Here is a 22,783-nt window from a genome sequence, read left to right on the forward strand (position 1 = left end):
ACAGGCGGAGTATACACAACCTGCAGAAGGGAGCGCCTCTTTCCTCGTTCTCTCTCTCTCTCTCGCAGCTGATAATTGTGTAGTATGCAGGCATAGAAAGCAGACTCCAGTTCCCGTCTGCGAGCTCAGCAAACGTGGAAACATAATTTCCGAGCTTGTCATCTGCGAAGCAGAGATGAGGCTCGAAATGGGGTCACGTTGGCGAGAGGGAAATACTCGTGCTCTCGGTACGTAGCCTGCTGGTTCCGTTGTCCTACAACAGGCGCAGCCAGAGCACACTTTTTTGTCTCGTCTGCCTTCCTCAAAGGACCGTGACCATCCGGGGACTCGTCCTATCTGCAACCTCAAGGCGCTGCTAGGTGAGGATTCAGCGGACCGACTCCTCCTACGCTGCACAGTCGGGACGAAGAGCGTTGTTTGACTTTGAAACGCACAGGCTCAGCGGGCACGGACCCGGGTGGACGCCCGGGCACGCTCCCGGCACCCGCAGCGCAGGCCCCGCCTCTCTGCGCCTATTGGCCCATTCAATTCACGCCGGCACCAATGGGCGGAGGCGGCGCCCGCGCTGTCAAAGGCTAGCGCAGGGGCCGCGGCGCGCAGTGTCCGGCGGCCGCGGCCTGAGGGAGTCTGAGCCGCTCCGAGCAGACGCGCATCCTCCGAGCACGGGCTGCTATGAGCACGCCGGCAGTTCCCCGGGACCTGCAGCTGCCCCCGAGTCAGAGGGCCCAGTCCGCGTTCAGAGGTGAGGCTGGCCGAGATGGCGGGAGCGGCGCCAGCCGGCCGGAGGGGCGCGGGCGGGCGTGGGGGCCGGCGGTCAGGGCCACCGGGCCTCCCGCCGACGGTGTGAGCACTCGAACCGGTGGCTGTTGGCTCTGTGGCGATAGTGTGCGGGTTGAGAGCCTTTTGTGCGGTGGCTGCCGGCTGCGGACCGGTAGACACGAGGAATCCGTTTAGTGACGGAGCGAGTGCGCATGCGTGGGTGGCGTTGGGGGTCCCGGGCCGCGGGTGGTGGGGCCGCTGCCGGAGCGGGGCGGGGCAGGGCAGCGCGGGTGCACAGTCCGCCTGCGCCTGCGCCTGCGCCTGCGCCGAGCCCTCCCCGAGCCCTCCCCGAGCCCTCCCCGAGCCGGGTCGTGAGTGCCTCTGGCGTGGTGGGCTTGCCTGCTCTGATGTTTGGATTCACTTCCTCGCTTCCTTATTCTGGGAACCCTGGGGTTAAGTGGGTCTCAACAAATACGACTACTGTTATTTCTTTGTTCTACAGATGAGGAAACAGTAATTCTCAGCTGAACCAGTTCTGGCGAGTTAGAACTTGGGAGTCCAGTGTCTCGCCTAGTCTACCACTCGGTTCCCTGAGGCATGGCTTTCAGCAGCGTAGACAGTGGAGAACATGATTCTCCTGCACAGTGCTTGTGGGGCCTTTCATGATCACATTCGCTTATTAATGGAATTATTTCCCAAAGGCAGTGCTGAATTGGGCGCTTTTCTGGAAATGGAAAATGTGATCTCAAGTACAGCAGTTTTCGAAATAAAATCTCCACTTAGCAATATTTGCTGTTTTAATTAATGTTGACTTATAGATCCTATATTTTATTATTTAGAACAAAGAAGACAGAAATTCAAGGAACATCTGTTAAGAAGAAAAACATTTTTTCATACAAACAGGAAAATCAGACATTATCCAGGTGAGGTCAAATTTATTCCAATTTATTTTTACATTCTTTTTTTGGTACAAAGTTTTCAAATCTGGTGCTATTTTGCACTTTCAGCACATCTCAGTGTAGACTAGCCACATTTCAAGTACCTCAGGACCTACATGTGGCTCGTGGTACATTATTGGATGGTGTACCATTAGATTGTTGAGTTATTCTATCTAAATTGATTCACATTCTTAAGCAGAAACAAAGGTGTGTGTAGGTGGCGGGGCAGGGGTTTCCAAAATGCAGAGATTTGAAGATTGTTTTAATCTCAATTCAACTAGAAAACTCCTGATATTATCTTATTTACATTTTTAGAATTTTACATGGTTACAGCAAAAACAAAGCTTATGAAAGTATATGGAAGTAGAAAGACAAAAGGTTCCCTCATTTTCTACAGTTAGCTCATAATAGCATCATTCCAGGTTTTTTGCCTGATAAGAAGCTGGGCTGTAATCTATTATTACTAAATAATAATTTAGTAATATTATTACTAAAGCCATTATTACCAAAGCCACCATTCAAAATGTGTGCTCCTGGCTTTGTCAATGCTTTGCCACTTCTCTAAGCCGATTGAACAAAGATGTGAAAGGTGGCATAACCATAGTTATTAATTATTGCAGATATCAAATCGTGTGGATTCTAAATGTACAATTTTTTCATGTTTTAACGTAATCTGTAGACTTTAGATCTGTTTTAGAGTCAATTACAGGTCTGATGTTTTTCTCCTCTTGTTTCATGTTGGATAAAATCATTAGAATCACCTAAAAGATTGTCACAGCCTGTGCTGGTCAGTCTATAATTGTAAAAGGCAGATTAGGTTAGTTAGAGAAAACATTGCTTTGGATAAATGGCCTAAACACAATGCCAACTAAAAACTACAATTTTTAATGTATCCTGGTTTGTGTGTGGTAAATTCTGGATTTCCTTTGGGAAGAATATTTAAAAAAAGATTTTCCTCAATTTAATAAATCTGTTAGTAAGTGCTAAAACTAACCTAAGGAGGTGTTGCTTGATAAAGGTTTTTTTTCTGAAGACTTGTTTGGACACTAGATAAAAATGATTTGGAATAAGATTGTTATGTGTTTACATACTCTATGGTAGGGAAGATGTTAAGACTTTTAGGAAAATTCCTCAATTGTCTTGTTTGCTACTGCACTGTAATAAAACTTTTTCTTAGGAGAAATAAATCTCATCTCAGTTCTTGCCTCAACTTAAAATATAAAATTGTAAAATTGGTTAATTACTAATATCCCCCCAATCCTTCTTCCCAAAAGGAAACCTCCCTGATACAGAACTGATTTCTCTCTTTTTTTTTTTAAGTTGTGGAGACAAGACAGTGATGATGTATGAGGACCAGGTCCAAAAAGGAACAAAAGCTCTGAATCTTAAAACAAAAATGGTAAGAGATGAACATAGAACTCATAAATATCTTTGTTTTTTTCCCCTTCAGAAACTCTTTCTGAAAGAAATGAGTCCTAAACTACCGTTTTGTCTTAAATAACTCTTTTAGGCTGATAAAGAAAATCTCAATAGACCTACAGGGGACAAAAATACAATGGTGGACAAAAATTGTGTTCCTTTAAAACTGTCTAATGAATTAAACAACTCAACCACAGCAATTGATGCAAAGAATTTTGGTGATGATAATCAAGCTATGCAGTTGTTATCAATTAAAGATGATCCCCAAAGTCAACATATGACATTAAGCCAAGCATTTCACCTTAAAAACAACAATAAAAAGAAACCAGTGACTGCAGAAAAGCCAAAGCAAGATGCTAACATGCCCAAAAAACCTGTGCTTGGAGCTTACCGTGGTCAAATTGTACAATCTAAGATTAATTCTTTCAGAAAACCTCTACAAGTCAAAGATGCAAGTTTGACAACAACAACAACAACAACTTGCAACTACTGTCTCTAAAGCCACAAAGCCTCAGCCTATAAACACTAGCAGTGAAACAGTGAAAAGTGAGCAACCCTCAAATATGACAGCTGCCACTAAATCTGTGAGCGCTACATCTCAGAATACACAACTTGTGAGACCTCCTATTAGAAGTCACCATGATAATACCCAAAACACGGGGAAGCAAAGCATCAGTAGAACCTTGGCCAACGTTACCATCCGGAAAGGGCCTCGGGAAAAGAGTTATTACAATCAAAACCAGCTTTATCTAGTGTCAAAACTGCTTCTTCTCAGGACATAAAAAGAAACAAGGCACTGTCCAGAGGCATAGCATCTGAAATGGTAGCCAAGCCTACTTCATTTCTAATGCCAAATTGGTAGAAAAGTCAAAACCCGTTGACCAGCAAAGACCTACTATAGCAACGGCAACTGTTAGTAGTCGGTCAGGTCAACCCAAAGAAACTGCAGAACAGAAAGTAAGTAGTTGTAATTTTCTTTATTTTATTACTTTAATTTTCAGTAGTATATCACTTTTGGATTTGGCTTATAATTTCATTGACTATACCAGAATTTTTCATGTGTCCTGTCATGTGCATGATGTCATATGTCATGGGACAATATGATCCGATAGAGATTGTGTTTAAGTATGTTTTATTAGTTTGCATTCTGTAACCTAAGTGCAAAATAATTGGGAACCACTTTATAACCTCTCCATTTAAAAATGAACTTGGGATCTTTGAGCATACACTTGATCTTGATGTGTTCAGTTTTTTGTTTTTTTTGTTTTTTGGTTTTTTGGCAGGCAGAGTTAGACAGTGAGAGAGAGACAGAGAGAAAGGTCTTCCAATGGTTCACCCCCTAAATGGTCGCTATGGCTGGCGCGCTGCACTGATCCGAAGCCAGGAGCCAGGTGCTTCCTCCTGGTCTCCCATGGGGTGCAGGGCCCAAGCACCTGGGCCATCCTCCACTGCCTTCCCAGGCCACAGCAGAGAGCTGGACTGGAAGAGGAGCAACTGGGACAAAATCCAGCGCCCCAACTGGGACTAGAACTGGGGGTGCCAGCCCCGCAGGCGGAAGATTATCCTAGTGAGCCACGAAGGCGGCCAATGTGTTCGATATTTTTAAACTGTGAACTAGGTGTGTGTCACTAGTGTAGAACCACTTAAAGACCTGAAATACTTTGAAACTTGCTCCATTTGGCAGAATTCTATCATAAATATCAAAGTAATACTTACCTGCTGCTTCTAACTGTAGAGCTCGTCTGAGTGAGTGGAAAGCTGGCAAAGGAAGAGTATTGAAAAGACCTTCTAACCCAGTAGTTCAACAACCTGAGCCTGAGGGACAAGCTGGAAAACCATGGCAGAAGAAGATGAGCAAAGACTATTTACTGAAAAAGTAAACAAGGCAATTTCTGAATGCCTGAACCTGATTACTGAGGTAATGTTTATTTTATACAACATTTGTAAAGCATTTTAAAGTTTGAAGATTACTTATTAATTAGATTGTCAGTCTTTTTAACCAAGTAATGTCAGTGAGTTGCTGTTGATTTAATGTCAGATTGTTTGCACAGTTAATTAACTAATTGTAAGATATACTGCCTTGTTCATTAATTGTGAGATTGTTAGTCTTTCATTGAGTTTTCCACTGAGTTTACATAAATAGGACAAAGGGATAATTGGGTTTTTATTTGAGTTCCAGTTTTGTAAGATGTTAGTATCCAGTGGACGGGGTAGATATTTACTTTCACTTCTGATATTTCTGTTTCTTATCTTTATTCAACATACTTAAAATTTTTTTACACTCATAATGTATTTTACCGAAAGCTAGCAACACGAGTACTATTAACAGTAATCATTGGGGCCTGCGCTGTGGCATAGTGGGTAAAGCCGCCGCTTGCAGTGCCGGCATCCCATATGGGTGCTGGTTCTAATCCCGGCTGCCCTACTTGCAATCCAGCTCTCTACTATGGCCTGGGGAAGCAATACAAAATGGCCCAAGTCCTTGGGCCCCTGTACTCGCATGGGAGACCTGGAGGAGGCTCCTGGCTCCTGACTTCGGATCGGTGCAGCTCCGGCCTTTGCTGCCATCTGGAACCAGTGGATGAAATACCTCTCTCTCTGCCTCTGCTTCTCTGTAACTCTGACTTTCAAGTAAAGAAATAAAATCTTTAAAAATAATGATAATAATAATTATGTGAACCATTATCACAGATTAAATTCAGATAATGAAAATAATTCTCTAACAAAATCCCATTCATCTCTAAACCAATATCATCCTGGTCTTGAATTTATTGTAAAAATTTACTATTTGAACCAAAATCTTCTGGAGTGATAATAATCAGCCCCAGAATATTTTCTTTATTTATTGGCTACTGTTTAATCTTGTTTTTGTGAACCGTTAGTGTCTAAGATCTGAAACAAGACTGAATGTAGGGTATGATTTTAAAACTTACTCTAGATGAACTTTTTTTTTTTTCAAAGATTTATTTATTTGAAAGTTGTATTTACACAGAGGAGGAGAGACAGAGAGAGAGAAAGGTCTTCTGTCCGCTTGGTTCACTCCCCAGATGGCCACAACACTCAGAGCTACACTGATTTTGAAGCCAAGAGCCAGGAGCTTCTTCTAGGTCTCCCACATGGTTGCAGGGCCCAGGGACTCGGGCCATCTTCTGCTGCTTTCCCAGACCATAGCAGAGAGCTGGATCGGAAGTGGAGCAGCCGGGACTCAAACTGGTGCTCCATATGGGATGCCGGCACTACAGGCAGCGGCTTTACTCACTACGCCACAGCGCTGGCCCCATAGATGGACATCTTTAAACCTTTTGAGGACCCATGAAAATTATATTCAGAAAAACGCTGGTCCTATTATTACTTTGCTGCAGTAAGGTTTTTTGTTTTGATACTATGGAATTTTTCTGCCCTGCTGTTTAACTAAATATAACTCTTACATAAACCACTACAAATTCATTTTGGCCATAATATCAAAACCCAACAAAGACAAATATGGAGGGACCAGTGCTGTGGCATGTCAGGTAAACCTGCCGCCTATAGCACCAGCATCCCATGTGGGTGCTGGTTCGAGTCCCGGCTGCTTTACTTCTGTTCCAGCTCCTTTCTAATGCACGTGGGAGAGCAGTGAAGGATGGCCCAAGTGTTTGGGCCCCTGCACCCATGTGGGAGACCTGGATGAAGTTCCTGGCTCCTGGCTTCAGCCTGGCCCAACCCCAGCTATTGTGGCCTTTTGGAAAGTGAACCAATGGATGGAAGATCTCTTTTCTCTGCCTCTGCCTCTCCTTCTTTGTAACTCTGCCTTTCAAATAAATAAATAAATCTTAAAAAAAAAAAAAAAAAAAGACAACAAATATGGAAAAAAATCCTCAGGCTGTTCTCAAACATTTGATAGATGCAAAAATTCTAAGTAAGGGGGCTAGCATTGTGGCACAGCAGGTTAAGCTGCCACCTGTGACACTGGTGTTAACCCTGATGGAACTATAGGCTCCTGGCTTCAGCCTGGTCCAACCGCAGTGCTTGCATCCAAGTGGGGAGTGAACCAGCAGATGGAAGGTCTCTTGCTGTCTCTTCTTCTCTCTCTATTACTCTACCTTTTAAATAAATAAAATCTTTCAAAAGAAAATTCTAAGTAAGGTATTAACATGGAACCACACTATAGACAAGAGGATAAACATCAAGACCAAAATTCATACATAACTTTTTCATAATATGCATTTTATTTTTTTTAATATTTATTTATTTATTTGAAAGTCAGAGTTACACAGAGATAGAGGAGAGGCAGAGAGAAAGAGAGAGAGAGAGAGAGAGAGAGAGAGAGAGAGAGAGAGAGAGAGAGAGGTCTTCCATCCAATGGTTCACTCCCCAATTGGCCGCAATGACTGGAACTACGCCAAGCCGAAGCCAGAAGCCAGGAGCTTCTTCATGGTTTCCAAGGTGGGTACAGGAGCCCAAGGACTTGGGCTATCTTCTACTCCTTTCCCAGACCATAGCAGAGAGCTGGATCGGAAGTGGAGCAGCCGGCACTTGAACTGGCGCCCATATGGGATGCCGGCGCTTCAGGCCAGGGTGTTAACGCACTGTACCACAGCGCCAGCCCCACATAATATATATTTTCTATTAACGTTTTGAAGACTGCTTATTTATGTCTCAACTAATATTTCATTTCTTTTGCCTTATACTCATTGCTGATGCTATGCTTCTTGAAGTTAGGATGATTTTTATTTTAATAAGCTGAATTATTATTTATTCATAGTTTGTAGGGTAAAAAAAAATCACACATGTTATTTCTTGCTGTTTTAGGGATGCCCAAAAGAAGAAATACTAATCACACTAAATGACCTGATTAAAAATATTCCAGATGCCACAAAACTTGTTAAATATTGGATTTGCCTTGCATGTATTGAACCAATCACAAGTCCTATTGAAAATATTATTGCAATCTATGAGAAGGCCATTCTGGCAGGGGCTCAGGTGAGTTAAAATTTATTTATATATATTATTACAGTGAAAAAGATACAGAATTATTTTGGGGACACAAGATAATGTAACTTAATAAAACTGGTTTATGTATAAATAGTATAATAGTAAAGAATGTTCAGACACTAAAGGATTGCATTATAGAAGCTATTTCGAGCCGGCGCCGTGGTTCACTAGGGTAATCCTCCGCCTTGCGCCGCCGGCACACCGGGTTCTAGTCCCGGTCGGGGCGCCGGATTCTGTCCCGGTTGCCCCTCTTCCAGGCCAGCTCTCTGCTGTGGCCAGGGAGTGCAGTAGAGGATGGCCCAAGTCCTTGGGCCCTGCACCCCATGGGAGACCAGGATAAGTACCTGGCTCCTGCCATCGGATCAGCGTGGTGCGCCGGCCACGGCGGCCATTGGAGGGTGAACCAACGGCAAAAGGAAGACCTTTCTCTCTGTCTCTCCCTCTCACTGTCCACTCTGCTTGTCAAAAAAAAAAAAAGAAAAGAAAAGAAGAAGCTATTTCGAAGCCTTCTAAAATTTTTTGTCATGTACTAGGGATAATCAGACCTTAGTTCAAGGGTGGGGAATTTTTTTTTTCCTGTGAGCAGCCGTTTGAATAATTAAAACATCATTCACAGGCCATACAAAATTATGATTAGCATGCTATAGATGTATTGAATTTCAAGTCCTGCCTGTGTTTGCCTTGGCAGGACCAGGCCAAATGACTGCACGATAGGCATTCCCCACCGCTGCCTTAGTGTATGCATACTTTCAGACAGGCTCAAATGTGAATTTAATGAAACTTTTTGTGAGAAATGTTTTAGCATAACATGTCATTGTGTACATTTGCTATTTGGGATATTTACTGTGAAACTGATTTTTAACATTAAAATTTTCTTAATTAAATATAAAGCAAATATAACTAAATCAACTTTTAAAATATAATCAAGCTCGGCCGGCGCCATGGCTCAACAGGCTAATCCTCAGCCTTGTGGCGCCGGCACACCGGGTTCTACTCCCGGTCGAGGTGCCAGATTCTGTCCCGGTTGCCCCTCTTCCAGGCCAGCTCTCTGCTGTGGCCCGGGAGTGCAGTGGAGGATGGCCCAGGTGCTTGGGCCCTGCACCCCATGGGAGACCAGGAGAAGCACCTGGCTCCTGCCTTCGGATCAGCGTGGTGCACCGGCCGCAGTGAGCCGGCTGTGGCGGCCATTGGAGGGTGAACCAACGGCAAAGGAAGGCCTTTCTCTCTGTCTCTCTCTCACTGTCCACTCTGCCTGTCAAAAAAAAAAAAAATATATATATATATATATAAAATCAAGCTCTGATGGCTTTGTGAAAGAACTCTGCCTCTAGGAGTATATCTGAATGTACTTATGTTTATGCTCCACATGAAATCGTCCTGCTCACGTATAGAAAATGACCAACTAGTTTCTCTAACAGTATTACCACCATATTTCTCACCTTTTCTAAACTATTGATACAAGAAACCCTGTGTAAAGAGTGAATCATTTCTCAAGAGTTTTTCTTTGGTTGAAGATTTTTTGTTTTTATAGCTGAATGTACAGACATAATTGCTTTTCACCAAGTTTCTAAAAATATATTTTTGAGACTGTTTACATAACTAATTTTAAAAAATTCATCTTTTTGGCCTTTCTTTAAGAAAGGTTGATTCTCAGCAAAATATAAAAATAGCAACAAACCCCAAATTAGACTGTAGGATATGTATTAATAAATAGTTATGGACACTCCTGTATATAAAAAGGCCAGTACACATAGAAAATTTTGGCTTAGATTATGCATTTTTCATCTAGGGCATAATGATGTTTTTGAATGTAAAAATGCTAGGCAATATGAAGAGATAAAATGGCCTGAATACTTCTTTTGGTCACTAAAATGTAAAGCAGTATATGAATGTCTGTGAAAGCCCATATTAGAGAGTAAGAATGTGAAAGAATACATAAAATGTAATAGAATTTTTCCTTAATTAGATAATTGTTTCACAGATATTTTGTGGTATAAAAAATAAAATATATATATATATGAATTGAATATCATGATGTCAATGATGTGATATTGATGTTTGATTATTGATTGTTGATTACTAATTATGGATTGTTAGTTATTGCTATTAGTATGATTATGATTGTGTGTTAAGCTTGTGTTGTCATAGTAGGTATAGTGGTCAAATTAGAACGTAGATCATTAAGCTATAGACTGCTAAGTATAAAGTTATAGACTGTCATGACTAACAGAATTCTGCAATCCAAAAAAAAAGAAGTTTGGACCTTTTACAATATATCAGCAATGGGCAGTGAGGGCATAATAAAAAAAAAAAAAGATGAACTCATGGAGATGTCTAAAGAATAGAAGATAGGTTTATCTTCCATTTTGCTGAAATTGTGGAAACGTGGTATAGATTCCCAACAAAGGAATCACTATAACTCAAGAACTGTCCTTCCTAGTAAATAAAGGTGCAGCGGCGTGGACCTTAGAGGCCACTGGAATGACTCAGGATTGCTCCCTCTTGAGCCTCACAATGCCTCTCACTCAGGAGAGACATCGAGAGCCAAGGGGGTGGACTGTGGAGAATCCCACAGGAGTCTCAAAAAGAGTCACGGATCACCGCTTACCTGGAAAGGAGATGAACTGTGGAAACTCCACAGTAAAACATTGAGTTAAAAAGTTACCACTAGCCACAAAATAAAAGTAAAGTGGAGTTATAAGTCATAAGCTGAGGCAATATCTAACGGCTGTTAGGGAGACACTCCCAATCATACCAAGCAGATGTCTCTGGTCAGTTAGATAACAGTGCACAATCAGTTCCAACATAAGTAAGGCGGGGACAGAATTGACTGGACTGTTCAACTGTAAGCAAGGAGGAAACAGCATTGCGCTACAGACAATAACTAACAATCCATAATCAGTTCCAACATAAGTAAGGCGGGGACAGTATTGACTGGACTGTTCAACTGTAAGCAAGGAGGAAACAGCATTGATTGGACAACAAGTCAGAGGATGGCAAGCTGGAGGACTGCCAGAAAATGAGGATAAAAAGGGGAGCCCTTGCACTTCTCTCCATCCTCTTGGGGATCATGGCCCAATGTGTGTGAACCTCTGGATCTCCACACATCTGGAGCTGAAGAGGCAGCCCACTACTCTGCACGGAGCAGGTAGTGGCGCAAGCCGACCTGCGACCTGCAGAGCTGTCCCTGAGCTATAACCCCACTGTCTCTGTGTTAGTGTGTGTGTGTGTGCGCGTGCGCACGCACGTGGCCCCAGTGCATGTGAACCTCTGGATCTCCTTGCACTTGGAGCTGAAGAGCCAGCTCGCTAACCCCCTTCCTAAGCGACACAAGGTGACTAGGAGATCAAAACTCCAGCTGAGATGCCGCCTCACCGCCTTGCTGGATTCCTTATCAGCCTGATGCCGGAGTTGACCACAGAGCCAGACCAGGCCTCTCAACAGGGGACCTCTCCAACTTCTCGCCTGGTCATCCGCCTGGGAACTTTGAGCCTACTGCCCAGAGTGACAGTCTTCCCACGACTTCCTGCCTGTAAGTGATTGATCCGAGATCCGTCTCTGCCGAGACATGGAGCTCTGGACCTTGAACACTGACACTCTTCTTCGTGACAGTGATATAAGCCTTGAAAACACAGCTTTTACAAATAATGTTAGTCATGTGTAATATAATATAACTATGCTTTGACCCTATGTTTTGACCCCATGCAAGGTATCTGCAAATAATGCTGGAGACCTTGATGTACATATACTATTATAATTGGATAGCCCTCAAAATTACTTTAACACTGTATACTGTATCTGTGTATACTGTGATCTGTGGATTAATGAATAAGTTCAAGTAGTATTATTGATATTAATGGTATAGATTCCAGTAGACCTCTAGTCATTAAGGAAATAGTGTTACCCTGATAGTTAAGTATTATAGTAAGTAAGTTAAGTAGAAGATAAGTAGTTATGTTAAGCTAAGTAGTTAAGCTAAGTAGTTACGTTAAGCTAAGTAGCTGAGTTAAGTAGTTAAGTCATGATTAAGTAGTGGTGTTAAGTTTATTGATAAGTGTATTAAATAGTATAGATTGATAAGTATATTGATACTGATAAGTGTATTGACTTCACTGAGCATGCTGATGAGCAGTGTGATAAAAAACCCCTGGTGTGTAAGCAATAAAATCTCATTGGAAAGACAGTCTTGTGTCCTGGTGTTCCTTTCTTCCCCATGACTGACAAGTCGTATGTCGCACTTGCTACTGTCAAGCTGCATGACAGCAGGCGCTTGCAACACACCGGAATCAAAAATCAAATATTGGATAGATATTCTCTTACTGATTATTACATTATTGAAGGATAATTGTATTTGACAGAATCCTAATTGAAAGGGAGTATTAGATCCCTGCCACAGTAAACCAGGATGGAAGTTTCTTTTAAGGCCGCTTAAAGCAGTGTAGTTAGGGTGTAAAACTAGAGCCACTGCTGTGTGTACAATGCAGTAATGTAAACAGAAAGATGTGATACCAGAGCAGAGTTGGAAAACAGGAATTAGAATTGGTCAAAAATTTGAAAGCAGATGGGAATTCAGGAGCACTTGGTAATCCAGGACTGCTCACTTATCTTGAATGTATTATGTTAGCAGGCATGATATCTCAAAGGAACATGGTAAGTACTATGATACATGCAAATAGTGCACATTTAATAAAGTTTTGAATAAATGAAATATATTGGGCTGATCAACCTTAAGCTATTCAGAGATGCATTTAATAACATGTGAAGCAAAATATAATACTGAACTTAAATATAGGAGAAAAGGAGCTATTAAATTTAATTCTCAGCCCTTTCATATATACTGATACTGTTAATTTACCATCTTCATTAATTTTGTTTATATCAGGAAAACAGCAATAGTTATCAAAGGCTTCAGAAAAATAGGGAAAATTTTAAATTGATGAAATTCTATCCTCTAAGTTCATTGTTACCTATAATTTGGAAAAAATGGTCATTTTTAAATCTTAGTAACTACTAAGTGTTTTGAGAAGCTTGACTAAAGAACCATTATCTCGGGGCTGGCATTGTTGCACAGCAGGTTAAACTGCCCTCTGCAATGCTGCCATCCCATTCAGAGTGCTGGTTCAGTCCTGGCTGCCCTGCTTCCAATCCAGCTCTCTGCTGATGTGTCTGGAAAGGTAGGATGGTCTGAGTACTTGGGCTCCTGCCATCCATGTGGGAGATCTGAAGGGAGTTCTGGGCTCCTGGCTTTGACCATTGTGGCCATTTAGGGAGTGAAACGGCAGATGGAAGCTCTCTTCATCTCTCACTCTGCCTTTGAAATAAAGAAATAAATCTTATAAATAAACTAATCTTATAAATAAAGCAAATACTGTCATATTTTAAAAGTGAAATTTTGATCACTGGCCTTACCATTTTCAACTTGAATCATCTAGTTAATGTCTGAGAATATAAAACTAATATGGATTTCCTTTCTTTATTTAAAAAAATTAAGCCTATTGAAGAGATGTGACATACAATTGTAGAATAAAAGATATTCTAACAATGAAGAGTCTAGAAAAGGTTATTTTTGGTAAGTTTTGTTTCATTTCCTTCAAGCAAATTGTGATTTTGTTAAATTTCTTTGCAGAATTCATTTTTCCTTTTATCTTTTAACTTTTTAAAATATGTAAGCTGTTTCTGTTGACCTACCTCTCAGATAAAGTGGATTTAAGTATTGTAAGGAATTTTTAATTAGGAGTTCTGGTTCAAAATCCAAATTGTCATTGATTATCTATGGAAGTTACTTTACCTCTTTAGGCCTTAATTTTCTACAAATACCAGATAGTTTGAGGTAGGCATTTGGAGCCACAGTTAAGATGCCACTTGGGATGTGTATATCCCACATCAGAGTGTTGTGATTTGAGTCACAGCCCCTCTTCTGATTCCAACTTCCTGTAATGCAGCACCCTAGGAGGCAGCAGGTGGTGGCCCAAGTACTTAAGTCCCTGACACCCACATGGGAGGCCTGGATTGGGTTCCAGGCTCCTGGCTTTGGACTGACCCAGCCTAGGCTGTTGTGGGCATTTGGAAAGTGAACTGGCAAATGGAAAATATCTCTCTGTCTCAGCCTTTCAAATAAAAATTTCAAAAATATTTTTTAAATGAGGCATTTTAATTGGGTGATCTCTAAAGACTTCACCTATTAAATTCTGTCATCTATTTTGTGCTCTAGAAAACCTCATTCAAGAATTCCTTGTTTGGATATAATAGGTAGAGGTATGAAAGAGATTCATTAGCTGTCAGACATAGAATATAAACATTTTTTAGATTCAAGTATAGGTTTTGCCAACCTTAGGCACTATAAGATGGTGATTGTTGAGGATACTGAATGAAATAATGTATATAAAGCAAGTATCATAGTGTATGACAAATAGTAAGTTTACTAAACTTCAGCCATTAACATTCATTAACTTAAATGTAAGCTAATTTGTTTTCTTGTTTAGAAACATTGTTTCCAGTTTTATTTTTGGTTTTCGGGTTTTATTTTTGCTATATGTCACCTAATCAGCAAATATTTCAGTTCATACTATTTATTGCCTCCCTGTCTCTGTTTGTTTTCTTTTGATTTATGTTAAAATTGTTTAAACCTTTTTTTTAAAGATTGACTTCTTTATTTGAAAGGCAGAGTTACAGAGAGGCAAAGTCAGAGCAAGATAGGCCTTCCATCTGCTGGTCCCCTCCCCAGATGGCTAGAGCTGGGCTGATCAGAAGCCAGGAGCCTGAGGCTTTCTCCAGGTCTCCCACATGGGTGCAGGGACCCAAGGACCCAGGCCATCCTCTGCTGCTTTCCCAGGCACATTAGCCGGGAGCTGAATCGAAAGTGGAACAGCCAAGCCTTGAACTGGCACTCATATGGGATGCCAGCACTGCAGGCGGCAGCTTTACCACAGTGCTGGCCCTGATTTTAAACTTTTTAAGGTTTCTGATGTATGCTGCCAGATTGCTTTCCAGAGCAGATACAGTACCATTATTTTTAGTACACAAAATGAATTTAAAATGTAGAACTCTAGATTCAGGATTAAAATTTAAATAATAACAAAGGTCATGCTTAATTAGAAATTGTAAGTATTTGGTTATGTGAAATACCAAAAAAAAAAAAAAAAACCCACAACTGCTTGGTGGAGTTAATATGTTAATGCCATATAAACCTAATAATATGTTCTAGGAGACCATTCTGTTGGCAGTATGCTTAATTCAGTGGGGAATATTACATATTAAGGCAACTGTTAATAGACCCCATAGGATGTATGACCTGATCTTACTAGGAATATTTAATAGCTTAAGAAGAATAGGAAAAGAGGAAACTCTGGAAAGACTAATTAGTATATACAAAAGGAAGAGAAAGATTTAACCCAATTGTGTCTTACTTGCTAAAACAGCAAAGTGGAAGTAAAAGCCGTATAAAGAGTTTTCCTCATAGTTCTCACTAGCTCCAAAGGTAATGTGAAAAGCTAAAACCAGTACTTAAATCTGATTCAGTTACTCTTATTTTTCCTTAATAGAATAAAACTGGTGTTCTCTAGCAGGAGAATGTTTGTCTTTGGATGGGAAAAAAAGAGCTATCTATAAACTCTTGGCTTTCTGAAATATATCACTGTAAGATCTGAATATAAGATCCATTTTGCAAATAAAAATTATTTATAAACAGCAGAGAACATAAGTGGGGGATATAAAACAAGTAATAATTGAGACAAAGGTTGGGCATTTGGCACAGTGTAAATTAAAAAAAATAAAATGACAGACCAGCGTTACCACTTGGGGATGTCTGCTCACATTGCTCAAACTCTCAAATCCAAACTTTGAACACAATACTTTTTTAAACTTTTAAAAATAAGTATGTATATTTATTTATTTATTTATTTGAAAGAGCAATTAGAGGGCTAAGAGTGCCAGAGAGAGATCTTCCATCTGCTGTTTCATTCCTCAAATGGCCACAGTGGCGGGCATTGATCCACACTGAAACCAGGAGCCTGGAACACCATCCTAATCTAGATTGCAGGATCCTAAACACTGGAGCAGTCTTCCACTACTTTCCCAGAAACACTAGCAGGAATCTGGATCTGCGGCAGAGCAGCCTGGACTTGACCCAGAGGTCCAATACAGGATGCCAACATCACAGGTGGTGGCTTAACCCAGCAATGCCACTATGTGGCTGCCCCAACACATAATTTTCCCTAAATCTGAACCTTCTTTTGGTTCCTGATCTAAATGAATGGTGCTATCCAGCTGTCCAAAGCAGAATCTTGGGGTGCTTGTGACTCCCTTACCCTTCCTATCTCCCTACTCCTGCTTCCCAAGCACAGGGATTAAATATCTTTTTAAAACCCATCTACTTCTCTCCATGCTTCCTCTCATTAGTGTGGTAAGATCTCCTGTAGCTCAGCTGGGCCACAATAGCTGTCTCCTTTGTTTCCTCTCTCTACTCTTGCTCCATCCTAAGCCATTCCCAACGCTGCCAAAGTCCTGTCCTGTCACTCAGTTGCTCGAATTTCTGACTCCAGCATCTTCTCTTGTCACTCTTCCTCTGCCCCAAACCTTCTGTTTCCTTCTTGTGTCTTTTATTGTCTTCATTTCCCAGGAGGGATCATACTATCTTTGCTTCCTGGTCTTTTCATGCAAATCTTCCTTGGGGCCAGCACTGTCGCATCATAGGTTAAGCCACCACTTGCTGCGCTGGCATCCCATATGGGCTCTGGTTTGAGTTCTGACTGCTCCACTTCCAATCCAGCTCCCTGCTAATGGCTTGGAAAAGCAGTGGAACTGCTTGGATCCCTGCACCCATGTGGGAGATCAAGAAGAAGCTCCTGGCTCCTGGCTTCTGATCAGCTCAGCTCTGGCTGTTACAGCCATTTGGAGAGTGAACCAGTGTATGGAGGCCTTTGTCCCTCCCTCTTTGTCTCTAGCTTTTCTTCTCAAATAAATCATAAAAAGAACTTGGGGCATAACAGGTAAAGCCTCTGCCTGCAGTGCTGGCATCGCATATGGGTGCCAGTTCAAGTCTCAGCCACTCCATTTCCCACCTGGGCTCTCTGCTGCGGCCTGGGAAAGCAGTGGAAGATGGCTCAAGTCCTTGAGCCCCTGCACCCAAGTGGAAGACCCAAGAAGCTCCTGGCTCCTGTCTTTGGATGGACCCAGCTCTGGCTGTTGTGGCCATTTGGGGAGCGAACGATGGGAGACCTCTCTCTCTGCCTCTGCCTCTGCCTCTCTATAACTCTGCCTTTCAAATAAATAAATAAATAAATCTATTTTAAAAATCTGCTTTTTCTTTACCTAATTCTCACTTACCCTTTAGACCTTAACTAAACATCACTTTCATGATTAACCTACATTAATACACCTTTTCTTCCTCCTACAATCTAGGTTAAATATACCTGCTTTGTACTCCCTTTTTTTCCCCTATGCAATATTTAGTGTACTTGGTTACTTATTTGTTTGTCTCATATTTTAAACAGTAAGCTTGATGGACAAGAACGGTATAGAATCTTCCTGACCACTGTATCCCTAATACTAATGCAATGCCTGACAAATATTAGATGCTTAAATTATTTGTTGAATTACTGATTCCATGTTCCCTTTTTCTCACCTTGGTCTTTCACTCACTAAAAAAAGTCATAGTCACTTATCAAGAAACATCTCTTAGTAAAACTCTCTAATAATTTTCCTTAAAAAGAAATGCAGAGACCTTTTTAGCTTAATGGATTTATCAGGATGTCTCAAAAGTATTTAAATCTAATGTGTTTTATTTTGAACTCTTTATCTTCTCATACTGCTTCCTTTCTCCAGAAGGGGAAAAAAAAAATCTCTTCTGGCATCAGTGACTCCTAAGAAATTTTTGAAGGAACATGCACACTCATCTATACATAGACATCATTTTATTTGTTCATGAAATCCTGACTCAAAAATATTTCTCAAATGGACCCTTCCTTCCTTTCCTGACCTTTCTATTTACAACAGCTTTGCCTTCTTACCATTATAGATCATTCCTTTTCATTCCATGCCTTTATAGACAATCCTTCACATCAACCAAATATATCTTTCTCTCCAATGAAATTGTTATCAAATTTCTTGCATATAAATTCATTACAGTTGTGCGCCTGCCTACTTGTCAGCTCCTCACCTCCTCCCACACTGCCACTTTTCTCATTACCTTCTAAACACATTAGCTCTTTAATGTTTTTATTTATTTATTTTAAAGATTAATTTTATTTATTTGAAAGGCAGAATTACAGAGAGGCAGAGAGAGAGAGAGAGAGAGAGAGGTCTTCCATCTGCTGGTTCACTCCCCAGGTGGCTGCAACAGCCAAAGCTGTGCTGATCAGAAGCCAGGAGCTTCGTCCAGGTCTCCCTTGAGGGTGCAGGGGCCCAAGGACTTGGGCCACCCTCCACTCTTTTACCAGGCTGGATTGGAAGTGGAGCAGCTGGGACCTGAACCGGTGCTCATATGGGATGCTACCACTGCAGGTGGCAGCTTTGCCTGCTATACCACAGCGCCAGCCCCTAATGTTATATTAATAGGTGATTTCATTTTATGTGTCATACTAAGATTTCTTTCTTGGTCTTGTCCAGTACTCATTTTTCAAGACTCGGGATAAATGCTATTTGTGAAGCTTACGCTTGCCATCTCTGTGTACCACAAGCAAAATGAGTTGTTCCTTTTTGCAGGTTATAACAATCCTTGGTTCTTTTTTCATTTATAGTGCTTATCTCATTTTACAATTATTTTCATTTTTCAAATGTTTATTTCATTTTACTTACTTGAAAGGTAGAGGCACAGCTGGAATCAGGGGCACAGCCAGGACTCGAACCCAGGCACTCCAGTATGAGATGTGGACATCTTAGCTGCTCGGCTAAATGCTCATTCTGATGACAGTGTTTACTTAGGAGAATTGATGGTTAAGAAATGGCAGTTTGGTTTCATTCTTTTATTTTGAAAATAAGGGCCAACTAAGAATAACTTTAATGTCTTCTGATTTTGTTCCTAAAATTTGGCCAAAAACTTACACTAAAAAGTAAATGTACCAAGGAACAAATCCAAGAAGGCAACACTGAAGATAAAGATCTTAATCTAGAACCAGTAAAACAGGAAATAGAAAATAAACATCATAGAAATGTGGTGTTTCAAGATTGGGAAAGAACAAGATGATAAAAGATTCAACCAATGATGTTAAAATCCCCAATACTGAAACCAGAGCAAGTTGCATAATTAAATATAATGTATCCACTATGGCATACTTGCAAAGGTAAACTTTTAAAATATAATGGCTGAGATTTCTTTTCATGCTTAGGGATAATAAACATGGTATTTCTAAGGTAGCTCCAGATTGGAACTATCATTTATTAATATTGAAAACTTTTGATCAAATTAAATGTAATTGGACCATTTCACCTTTTAAATGTTCTCTTTGCTTTGCTTTTTTCTAAATATTGCCATTTTGGAAAAGAAAACTTCTATGTCATTTTATGGAATCTCTGTATATTGCTAATAATAGTAGGTGTTACATTTTAGGAATTAACCAGTCAAGTATCTACTGTATACAAGTTCTAACAAATGATGGAAGGAGTAAGTTCCTCTCTTCAAGGTTTACAGTATCTGTACCTTTCTACAAGATAAGCAATCACAGGGCTGTAACATATAAGTTATAGAATGATAAATAGCATAGACGTACAAAATAAAAATGTTAACTTTGGGGCCCAGCATAGTGGTATGATGGTTAAAGCTGCTGCCTGTGATGCTGGCATCCCACATGAGTGCCAGTTCATGTTCCTCCTGCTCCACTTCTGATCCTGCCCCCTGCTAATGGCCTGGGAAAAGCAGCAGAAGATGGCCCAAGTGCTTAGATCCCAGGGAGACCCAGAGGAAGCTCCTGGCTGCTGGCTTTGGACTGGTCCAGCCCTGGCTGTTATAGCCAAATGGGGAGTGAACCAGTAGATGGAAGATCTCTTTCCCTCTCTGTCTCTCAATAACTCTGCCTTTCAAATGAATAAATAAATCTCAAAAAATAGTTTTTATAACTCTGGGAATAATTTTGTGTTTTATCAGTGTAAAAAAGAAGATGCAATTTGATGAAACAAATTCTACATATAAAGAGCTGAAGTTTTTTACACCAGTGAGACGTTCCAAATTGCCAATCTGTTCAGTTGCTTACTATTCAGCCTAGAGTCATCTTCAAGGGTCTCTATCACAAATCTTCTGATCATTTCTATCCAACTGGAAGGTTTCTGCATAGTTGAGGCATTTGCCAAGGAGACCATGATATCAGACAGTGTTAATCCAAATTGCCAGATATGTTAAAAGACCATTATCCTTGTGTGTCTTCACTGGAGCAGTTAACAGAGCTGGGAAGTGAAGCTGACGCTTTTGTCTGCCGTCCTAATGTAGCACTCTGCACGATGTTCTCCGAGACCAACACAACAGAAGAGGAATAAAGCTCTGAAGAAGAATGGGGTTTTATTATTCCTGAGTGTTGTGTTTTGTGTGGCTTTGTGTTTCCTTTTGGTCTGGATATGGCTAAGTCCCTAAGTATTCTAAGTATTCCTGACAGTGATCTCCTTTACTAACATTTATCTTGTAACAGGCATTGCCTTTCTATGCAATGAAAACATAATCCTGCCTTGTCAATCTCAACACTTTTCTTTAAAATAAATAGTTTAAAACAGCTAGTTTACTGTGTTCCTTGACTATATACAGGTTTGGTCATGTTAGCTTCTTTACTAAATCTAAGTACAGTAAGATGTATCATCAGAAAATAAAATGTTCTTGATAGAGTTTCTAGTTTTGCATTTTAAAAAGTTGTGATAATTTTCTTTGATGACTGAGTAGAACCAACTCCCTTCAAGTATAAAACGAGGTTTGGCTTGCTTTTCCACCAGATTCCTGTTACCCACACTGTTGTGCCCTGCTGTGTCTCTTGGACAGCTTGTGGTTCTTCACTGTCACTTCATCAGTGATAGCCTGTGTCTCTGGTCTCTTGGCCTCTTTCTTTAAATTATAACTGAGGTCACCAAAAAGGATAAATAGCCTAATCCTAAAAGAGGGTTCCTTGTGTAAGAAAGAAAAGAAGCCACATTTTGTAGATATTTGAAACTTTAAAATGAGTTCTTTTTATAACTTGACTACCTAAAACATTAACTTCCATAGCTTCATTTGATAGTTTATGAACTATTAGAATTGAATTAGGAAAAGGAATATATAATATTTAATAAATGTCAATCTTGTTGAGGTATCACTTCTAAAATAGTTAATATTTATACTTGCTTTCTCCTCTATAACAACTTTACTTTTCAGTCATGACTGCAGCAAAATAAAATTTACATACAGTAAAGCATTTTCTCCCCATATATAAATCCACCAATAAAGCTGTTTTGTAAGTCCCAGAACTAATATTTTCATTTCATACATGGTTTTGTAACTCTAAAGTTTCAGATAAGTGAATCGTAAAAGATTAGTTTAAAAACTATGTATGTAATATGAGTGTGGTAAAAATCATATACTTATGTATATTCATTACATTTGTATAATATCTCTGTTCTATTGTGTTCTTATGTTCTAGAGAGTAGGATTTTTATTATTTTTAAATGCATAGCTGATATGTATACAATAAAAATATCTGTATAGTGGTGTTTCAATGACATTTATTTTAACCAATATTTTATGAGATGCATAAATGAATCTGCATTAAATGAACTACAGTAAATGACTTTAATTTATCTTTTTGGGGCCAGTGCTGTGGCATAGTAGCTAAAGCCACTGTCTAATGCTAGGATCCCATATGGGTGCCGGTTCAAGACCAGGCTGCTCCACTTCCAGTCCAGCTCTCTGCTATGGCCTTGGAAAGCAGTGGAAGATGGCCCAAATCCTTGGTCCCCTGCACCCACTTGGGAAACCCAGAAGAAGCTCTTGGCTCCTGGTTTTGGATTGGCCCAGCTCTGGCTATTGCAGCCATTTGGGGAGTGAACCAGCAGATGGAAGACCTCTCTCTCTCCCTCTCTCGCTCTACCTCTCTTTGTCTTTCAAATAAATAAATCTTAAAAAGATCTTTAGGCAAGATGGCGGAATAGTGAGGGCGGGCACCGATAGTCCAGGAAAATTTAGTTTAATAAAAGTGGAGTTACAGTAGCTTCAGAAAAAGGATCAGGAAAAAATTGCAGAGGAAACTCTTCTGGATCTAGTGGCTGTGACTCGGAGGACCTACTGGGAGAACCAGGTTGCCCACCGCGCAGAAGCCGAGCTGCGGGAGCTGCAGGGGCTGCGCGCCAGTGCAGGAAGGGGAGTAGATGTCACACAGACACCAGCGGAGAGAGTTGGGATGCCCAGGGCTCTGAGTCCACACAAAGGTGTGGGAAGGGGAGGTGAGCTCAGTAACCCAAGACACTGGCAGGGAAACGGTGGTCAGAATCTAGAGGGGAGCGGGAAAGTTCACCAGACTGACTACAGGAGAGAAGGAAAAAAGGTGGGGGGTTTCTCTCTCCACCAACCTTGCAAAGGTTGCAAGGTTTGCAAGAGTTTGCAAGGTTTGTAAGACACAAAGAGCAGGCCCCCACTCTGGATTTACATAACAACAGGGGAGAGCTAAGGCACTGAATCACTACAATTCAGTAGCCTAGGCAACCCAGTGGGAGTCCAGAGGAGAAACAGAGCCTGCACAGACTCTTTG

General features: G+C 40.8%; 1 protein-coding gene and 1 pseudogene across 1 annotated transcript in view; one reads left to right on the forward strand and one right to left on the reverse strand.

Annotated features, from left to right (window-relative positions):
* The window catches only part of LOC127487170 (uncharacterized), a 399,814-nt gene that overhangs the window by 170,056 nt on the left and 206,975 nt on the right, over positions 1-22,783 (reverse strand). The gene's annotated exons all lie outside the window — the stretch shown is intronic.
* On the forward strand, positions 530-20,785 carry LOC127487157 (cytoskeleton-associated protein 2-like; annotated as a pseudogene).

The sequence above is a fragment of the Oryctolagus cuniculus genome, chromosome 9 (assembly GCF_964237555.1).
Source record: "Oryctolagus cuniculus chromosome 9, mOryCun1.1, whole genome shotgun sequence".
Taxonomy (NCBI): Eukaryota; Metazoa; Chordata; class Mammalia; order Lagomorpha; family Leporidae; genus Oryctolagus; species Oryctolagus cuniculus.